A 9,430-nucleotide genomic window follows, 5' to 3' on the forward strand; every position below is an offset into this window, starting at 1 on the left:
AAAAAATTGCCAGTCTCAAGAAAGAATTTTAAGATTATAAATTAATAATTATATTGTAAAACGTCCTTTAACATTTAGAAATCTTTCACAAAACAATAAGCCGGTTATTCTGTTTGAATATAAAAGGAATATCATGGCCAAAGTTTCGATATCCATATCAATAAAAAATATCGAAAAGCACAGTAAATGTGTTTTGCCATTTCAATATGTATGAAATATTGATAGCCATGATAATATTCAAGATTTATTTAAAACAAATAAATGGGACTTTAATAGTTTTTAATTATTCTCATAACTAAAATAGAGCTTTGAAGATGACAAGATTAAATGAAAAGATCAAATATTCAATAGATGTGAGACATTTATTTAAATTAATACATAATATTATTGACTGTTATCTCTGGGTGGGTTTTCCAGATGACCAGAACACAAAAACACTTAACTAAATTAATGGCTAATTTTACAAATATAATTCTATCCTAGGTAGAGAAAACTAATTAATTATATATGCTTCTTTGATGAATGATGGTTCTCTGTTCTAAAGATGGTACCCTGACAGAAGACAAAGGCTTCGTCCTCTTCTAACTTCAAGGATATGTCCAATCGCCTGGTGATCCAAAAAAAAGAGTGAATTTCTTCCTTCAATGATATAATATTCTTGGATGACTGCTGACTCTTGATATCTTCTTTTTAAATATCTACCACTGACAGCAGACAAAGGGTGGTCTGCATCACCTATATCCAGATATCCCCTAGGCAACCCGCCAACAAGTGTTCAAAACAAAAAAACAAAGAGTCCAGTTTCATTTCTTCTAAGAGTCCAGCTTCTTTTTTTCTGTCTTTAATGTTCACTCGTTGATTCAAAAAAATCGATTGTAGCATAACTTCTCTAAATCACTAGCAATGATTCCCAATGTAAATACTCCATAACTAATTGTTATCATCTTATATTTCTTCTTGAATTAATTTGTACTATGATTGTGTTAGAGAAACGCCAAAAGTTGAAAACATTTTAATCTACCATACTCAACATAGCAGTAATTCCACAAACTTCGGAAGAACGTGTGCTGCCATCTTGAAATATTTTTAAACGAGTTTGATTTGGATTCCATAACTTCTGAATGATGAAATTGGTTAGCTTGGTTTTTGGTTTAATAAAAGAAAATCAACTAATATTAACTTTGATACATAAAATATAACATACTAAAAACTATTTATACATAAAAACTAACTATTAATAAAAAAGAGGATTTATTAAATAAATCAAAACTTGTATCCTTTTTTGTCTCAACACTTTTATTTTTCACCAGTCCAACGTTTCGGCCATTTTAGCCATCCTTAAGGACATCTTCAATTATAATTTCTTCATCACATTAATTTATAGTTTCTTTTGCAGGCTATTCTGCCCAGGTCATTCATTTATTATAAGTTAAAAGCCTATATTTTAAAATTTAAAATCATAAATATTTAATTCTTCTTATATAAGATTTGTGTGGATAATCTTATGTAAGAAGAATTAAATATTTATGATTTTAAATTTTTAAAAAAAAGTTTAACTTATAATAAATGAATGACCTGGGCAGAATAGCCTGCAAAAGAAACTCTAAATTAATGTGAGGAAGAAATTATAATTCCTTGAGGATGGCTAAAATGGCCGAAACGTTTGACTGGTGAAAAATAAGAAGTGTTGAGACAAAAAAGGATACAAGTTTTGATTTATTTAATAAATAATTACCTTCTCTAAAGAAATTGAAATAAAATAATTAAATTAAAAAAAGAGGATATTACACCATATAGATTATCAGAATAAAATTTAAATGTTTTAATTAAGTCGTTGCTTAAAATTTGGAAATCATGCACTATTTAGCGTATTGATATTTCAAATAAAAATATTGTTGGATATATTGAATGAATTATGATGCAATAAGGTTAAGAAGAATGTTAATAAAGGATATCAGATTGAACTTGAATAATTGATTTAAATATCGAAATCATGATATTCAGGATGTTGATATTTCAATTTGACGACAAAAATAAATGTTATATTATGGATATAGATCATTATGATATCCCTAATTGATATTAATATTATATTAATATGATATGAATATTTTCCATAAATATCGAAATAATTTTGTTTGGAGGTTATCATTTAAATTGTATCATATAATTGGAGAAACTATGTTAATTTTTTATTTCAATATTAATGGAAATGAGATGAACTGTAAATATTTTTTAACTATCGATTTTGTTTCATTTTGAAAGTAATAAAGTTTAGATTTGATATTCTTGGTTTATTGATGCCAATGTCTGATGTCGATATCAATGAACTTTAATGAACATTTTAACTGCTGGTAATATTTCCTTAAAAGTATAATAATTTATTTATATCTGCAATATCGATATGGGATTCAATATTATTGGCTGGACATTTCTTGATGTTATTGAATTATTGTATGCTATAAAAAATAATTTATAAGGTTCAAAGGTGAGCAATTCTTTTTAGTAATCTATGATTGTTTTGTTGGCTCATCTAAGCGTTTGGTTTTTTTTTTTATAAATTTTAAATGAAATTATTTTTTTTATACCGATAATACTAAAGGAAAATATTGATATTCTGTTATCAGTTCCAAAAAAATCACTTTCGAATAACAGAGACAATTGATATTTGATCGATAATATTGATATCTCATCCCTATTTCACACTAGCTAGCTAAAACATGATTAAATAAGTGTGGTATGATACCCAGTTGGCCAGGTGAAAGTGTCACTTACCTTCTGCATTCGAAGGTGGAACAGTGAATTATAATTGCATCCAAAAGTTTTGGTGATTCATGTGTCCGTTTGTGCATTCACATTCTTGGGTTTTGGTATGATGGAACCATGAAAAACCTTAATAACAAACTAAACTATGATTTAATAACACTAAATTTATCAGTATTCCCAAATTACTCTATACCCAAAGCTCCATATTTAAGCAAGCACAAACACTTCTATATTGAGGGAGAGGATTTCTAATAAGTTCTGAAAATAATAGAAGATAATTTAATGTTCTGAACAAGTTTTATTTATCATTGTGGAAAATTCAGAACAATTATGCTCCAATCTAAACCCATAATGGAAAACATGATAGGATCACTTGGTTTGGATTACGGACATCTGGGAGTAATTAATTTCTCATATGTCTGCAGATTTATGTTATGTGCATCCATACATTTCATCTAAAACATTTCAGAGGCAAGATGATTTTGTTCATAACCACTGTAAGAACTATAGTACAATAAATTATTTTGAATAAAATTGCTTATAATTGTAGGATTCTTACTTTTAAATTTGATTTGTAATTACTTACTATTATGCTTAGCTGGGCCTAACTCTTTCTATGACAGTAAAAACTGAAGATAAATAATTACCATATCAATTTCTCTGAAACTATAATACAAAACAAAATAAAAAGACAAAATTTGTCTCGTAAGCTCAGAAATGACTCTCAGTTAGAGGTTTAAGTCATTACAATTATCCCTTTGATATAAATAAAAAAATAAAGATTGTTGAGTTATGACACAGCAAATGAGAATATGGTGAACATTTATATTATTCTTAGTTACAATTAAGAATGTACGAATTAAGGTTCTTTTAAAAAATTAAAATAAAATATTTTATTTCCAAATTTGATTTAATTTGGAATTCTAAAATATTTCAATTTTGTTAATTAGAAAAATTATAACTAATCAATTAAAAGATATGAATGACTGGCAATGGAAGGAGCCAATCATTAAGGAATCTAAGAAAATTTTACATGCAGAATAGATATAACAAAAAGTAATTAGTGTAAAATCAATATCCTTACTAGCTACTTACTTTAATACTTTAAATTAAATAGGACAATATATTATCAGTTCATATCTGGCTGTGGCTTGTCATGGAGTCTTGTATCTGTTACAATACTAATTTGTAAAAATTTGATTTCTTAATAATAAAAGATTTTATTATTATTCAAAGATTATAATTAATAGTCTCAGTGTTATTATAAATATTTCTCTCTTTAATATAGAATCTAAAATTCAAAATAAATAGAATTATTTTTATGACAAAAGAGGTGAGGGGCAAAGGTTTAAATAAATTTAAAAAAAAAAAGTGTAAAAACCTAAATATTTTAAACAAAGAAAACAAATGATTATTTCGATTTTAACACCATGAAGTAAAATGCTGATCCCCTGACATTCCTCTACATAGAAAAAATAACATAAAAACACATGTACTGACATGCCATTTCAATGTGCACAAGATTTATTAGCATTATTATGTAATTATTGATTAACAGTTTTATTTGACACAGTTATTATTTGCATAATAATTCTCAATTGAATGACTGTTGTGATCTGTAGTAAATAGTTCTACTTACCATAAGTTGATTCTCCAGGACTCTTCTTACCACCTGAAAAAAATATGACTACAAGTTATTAAGATAGTCTAGAGATTGAAATGGAGAAAAAACAAAAAAAAGAAACTCTGAATAAACATGATTTTGGACAGAAAAAGGACTAAAACTCATTTGGTATTGGTAGGTGATGGGGGGAACTTGTCCAGCAAATGGGCCTAGTGGTCCTTTTTGTCAACCCCTGGCAGCTACCCCAGTTTCTGAGTTCAGGTGGGAATGGATCCCACAATATTCTGAACCAGGCGCACTTAAACCAAACCCTCCCTGCAAGGCCATCATGTCCCACTTATTCATTAAAAGTTTATGGGTCATTTTTAATTACAGTGGGACAAGCTATAGATACTTAACTGGTTGGGACATCTTCTGTCAGATCCTTGAAGTCGGGTCGAATGTATCAGGGATTCACAAGTAAACAGCATTTGCCAATTAATTAAAATTTTGTAAAAGTATGGCAGGTAAAATGACTAATAGGCCTTATATTGTACAAATAAATGCATAGGCATTTGATATGATAGCAACTTATAAATTTGTTTATGTAAATTTGTAAGGAAAACTAAAATTCAAAAGATGATGACTAAAATCTTTTTGAATAGCCACAAATACTTGTAAGCCCCTTAATAGCTGCAGAACAATTCTCCATTACTTAAATCAGAAGCATGCTAGAACTAGTTGTAAAATTGAAGAAACTGATAGTTACAACAAATGATAAAATTCAGACTTGAGAGTGATTAAAGCTTCCCTGGTCTATAATTTCTAGTTTTCTCCAAATACATTACAAAATGTAATATTTTTGTTTTTTAGCTGTATCACTATTTCATTTTTAAAAATAAATATTTTTTAGAACTCTTTTCTATCTAATTTAATTTAAATACATTATAAATAATAAAAAAGTTTGTTCAAAATACCTATTTGTTATTATTATGAAAAATGAATTTGTGTAGATAATTTTCCACTATTTATCAATAAAATAAATAGATAATTATGTGAACAAAATCTGCATACAATATATAAACATGCAAAAAGGCTTTTTCAGAGTGGGGTTTAATTTGACGGATAGTCCTAATTGTGAAACCAAATTAATAAGCTGGTCAGAGGGTTAATGTAAACTAGAAAACATTAGGAAGGACAGCATAGGAAATTATGCAAAAGTGAAGGAGCTTGCTTGATCTTATCATTATAATTTATGGTTATAAATTAGATAGATATTTAAGCCTAGCGAATATTTTCAATCCTCTTCAGTTGTTTTTATTAAGAACTCCTAAATGGTCCTTCTTGGCAAAAACTTTCATATTCAGGAAATAAATTCTGGTTATAATGAGTACCTAATAGTGCTATTTCATGCATAAATGGTGGTCAAAATGACAGTCTTAAAAACAAAATTTGTCAAGATTAGACTTTATAAAGCATGTGTCTTGGAAATGGCTGTTCTAAACTTAAATAAATAATAGAATAAAAGCTGTTGGTAACCAAATTTTATATTAATTGAGAATCTGATATTTTGGTTTTGTTAAAATTTATACATAAAAATTCGTAATTTTTTATTTCTCCCTCAGCAGAAGGTTAAAAAGCTCTGAATTAAAAACTCATAGTTTGGGCTCCTTAATTTAAGAGTTAATTAAACCTTGAATGAATTCTTAGAACCGTGTCTTGTAATGATTCGCCTCACGTTGAGGACTTAATTTCCTTATCAAAAATCAATGGTTATTCATAAAAAATCTGAATTCTAAACAACTGTCTCTGCTCAAAAAGAAAAATTTATCATCTTTCCATACTGAATTACCAGATACTAAATTCTCATGCATATATAGTAGGGAGAAACACTTTAAATATTATTGTTAACATTTTTTTAGATAATATGTTCAATAGCTCCATAGAAAGGTAATAATTTGAAATTATGTTTTAATTGTTTATCCAAACACTTTAGTGGTAAATGCAATTCTGCTAATACCTGTTCTAAGTGTCATAAAAGACATCATTCACTCCTGCATTTTAATGGAGCTCAATCTTCTAGTTATGCTGTTGATTCTGCGGCAGCCTACCTCATAGCTAGTCTTGATAAGGCTTTGAAGGCTATTGGTTTTAGCCTAGCTGTCGTTCTTTTATCTTTTGACTTCTATCTTCTGTTGATGCTTCTGACCTATCATGTTCTTTCAATAATTCCCTTGCCGGGAGCTCTCACCTTTGCTTGCTTCTAAGCTCTTAACTCAATCTAATGTCTTGCTCGCTTGTGATAAATTTGCCTCGAATATTTTGCTCGCTGTCGGAGTCAAGATTTTGACTCTCCTAATAATTTTGTTATTGAGCTAGTTTTCTCGATTCAGCTAGTAAGGTCGGATTTATTACCAAAAAATGTGCTAAGCTTCTTAATGTTTTTTCTCCTGTCTGGCAATAAATTAAATTGCGTTTCAGGTGTACCCATCCAACCTCTAGTTTATGCTAAGTTGGCACTCTCTATGGCGACACAATTACAAGTGACCATTTATTTATGGTTTTATATAAAATTACAAACCCATTACCTAGTGCACTCATAACTCCATAGGCCAAGGAATCTGTTTTACAATATAAACTTTCTGATTTTGAATTTGATATTTCTTTCAATGTTGATGTGCTGCTTAATGCTGAACTTACTGCATCTGTTCTTGAAGGCAAGGTGCCTTCTCTTGGTGTTGGCATGCTTGTTTTGTATAAAACTCGCCTTGGTCATGCTCTCATGGGAACTGCTCCCATTACTCAATCTGTCCCTGGTGATTCCTCTGGCTTGGTAATTTGCCATATACCTTATGATTTAGAAGTTTTAAAATTAATCAAAAGGTTTTGTGAGTTGGATCAGCCACCTACCCTTCCATTAAGAAAGGAAAACATACTATACGAACAAATTCATGCTGAAACTACTACCTGCAATTAACAGCGTAGGTATGAGGTGTGCCCTTTCTTCCTGGCTCTTCATTTTTAGGGGAGTCAGCTGACATTGCTTGCCATAGTATTTTTACTTTGGGAAACGATTATTTTATAAAAAATAATATGTTTTTTGTAAAGTATAAAAATTGTAATAGGAATATCTTGATACAGGACATTTAGTTCCAGCCGATGATCCTGACATTTTAAAGCACCCACATTATATTCTACCATATCATAAAGTTTTTAAGCAACACAAAGATATTGAAAGTATTTGTGTAGTTTTCAATGCTAGCCAGCCATCTTTTAATGGTCTTTCAATAAATGATATCAATTTGTCTATTCCTAAATTGTAAAAAAATTCTATAGCAGATTTGTTCATTGTTTTTCAAATTTTTCCGTATGTTTTTTGTTGTGATATACAAATTTATCGCCAAATAAGTCTTTATCCTCCACATTGTAATTTTCAACTCATTTACTGGCAAGATAGCTCTGATCAGCCTTTGCGCTTATATAATCTTGCTACTGTCACTTCGTTGGTCCATCCGCCTTTCAGGCCATTCACAAACTTCAGCAGTTAGCTAAGGATGAGGGTTGCACATATCCCCGTGCTGGTGAGGCTCTGCTCCCCTACACATATATTGAAGATCATCAGTCAGGTTACAATACTCAAGAAGAAGCCTTATCGCTTGAAGCTGACCTTCAATTTCAGGAATTTCAGGTTTTTCTCGGGATCCCAATGAAGACAAATTTTTTTCTTAAATTTAAAATTGAAGGCTTAAGCTTGAACAAATGTTTTAAAAGATCAGTGTTATCGCAGCTTGCTCAGATTTACGATCCCTGGGAGTGGATTTCTCTTATTGTTTTATAGGCAACATTTTTAATGCGTGATATCTGGCACAAGGCAAGCTTTCATAAGATGATCCTTTGTCTCTTGTTATGAAGGATAAATGGAGAATTTTTATTTAGCAAATTTCTGAAACTGGTAGCTTTGAAATTGATCATCCCTTCTATTATCAGCGTGGACTGCATCGCCAAGTTGGTTTCTGCAACAGCTCTACCTCTGTTATTTATTTATGCACTTAGGTTTCTAATGGCAGTCATCATATATCTCTAATATTTTCTAAAACTTGTGAATGAAGGGGTTAACCTTGCCTAAATAAGAGCTCTGTGGAGCCTACCTACTTGCTCAAAATTTTAATTATGTACTTGCACTTCTTGCTAAAGAAATAAAAATTTCTGAATGCCTTTATTTCTCACATGCCACAGTCGTTTCGACTTGGATTAATAGCTCATCACATTTGTTAAAACTTTTCTGGCTAATCTCATTTCTTACATAAAGGAGCATACAAAGCCTGAGGGGTTTACTTTAGCTCGGCTTCAAATTCTTGTAGCAGTGGCTCTACTGAGCCAGACGTTTGCGATGAATTTAAAAGTATTAATGTGGAAAGCCTGGCCTTTGTTAAGTCTTTTGTAGATTCAGATTGTTTTAAAAAGTTTTCTTCTTGAACCCAACTCTCTCATACTTTGGCTTGGATTTTGAGATTTATTAGAAGTTGTTGCCTGGCTCCGGAAAAAAGAAATTTGTTCAGATTTCTCATTATTTTTTAAATCAATTCAGCTTAATGCAAAATTTGGTCAATTGTACAAAGAGAAAGCTTTCTTAATGTTCCTAATTGTTTAAAATCAGTTAGGAATTTGTCAAAGCAGTTTGCAGTTCATCATCCTTTTATTGACCAGAAAGGATTAATTAGAGTCGGTGGTCACCTTTCAAATTCAGATCTTTCCGTAAGTGCCGAACATCCTATTTTGTTGTCCAAAAGGCACCACTTTTGTCACGTTGTCACTTTAATTATTGATTGTTACCACAATAGATAATTTCATGGTAGGTCTTATTTGCTCCAACCCCTCATAACTTTTTCCTTGTAGATAGTTTCTTTTCGTCAATTTTTCACCCTTCCAGTGGTGGTTTATAGAAGGAAGCTGAAAAATGTGTTAAGACACTCAATTATCACTCTGCAGAGCCATGTGCTAACCTTGGAAGAATTTAATAATTAATTAATTAGTTATTGATTGGAGAAGTTTGTCGGGGGG

General features: G+C 30.2%; 1 long non-coding RNA gene across 1 annotated transcript in view; it reads right to left on the bottom strand.

Annotated features, from left to right (window-relative positions):
* Positions 1–3,076: 3,076 nt before the first annotated feature.
* LOC106689797 (uncharacterized) overlaps positions 3,077–9,430 on the bottom strand; it is a 14,192-nt gene continuing 7,838 nt past the window's right edge. The window contains exons 2-3 of the long non-coding RNA XR_001344494.2: positions 4,406–4,438; positions 3,077–3,221 (exon numbers count right to left, since the gene is read on the bottom strand). This is a non-coding gene — a long non-coding RNA (uncharacterized lncRNA). The remainder of the gene's footprint in view (positions 3,222–4,405; positions 4,439–9,430) is intronic.

Source organism: Halyomorpha halys, unplaced genomic scaffold (assembly GCF_000696795.3).
Source record: "Halyomorpha halys isolate HHAL.00 unplaced genomic scaffold, Hhal_1.1 Scaffold1470.1, whole genome shotgun sequence".
Classification (NCBI taxonomy): Eukaryota; Metazoa; Arthropoda; class Insecta; order Hemiptera; family Pentatomidae; genus Halyomorpha; species Halyomorpha halys.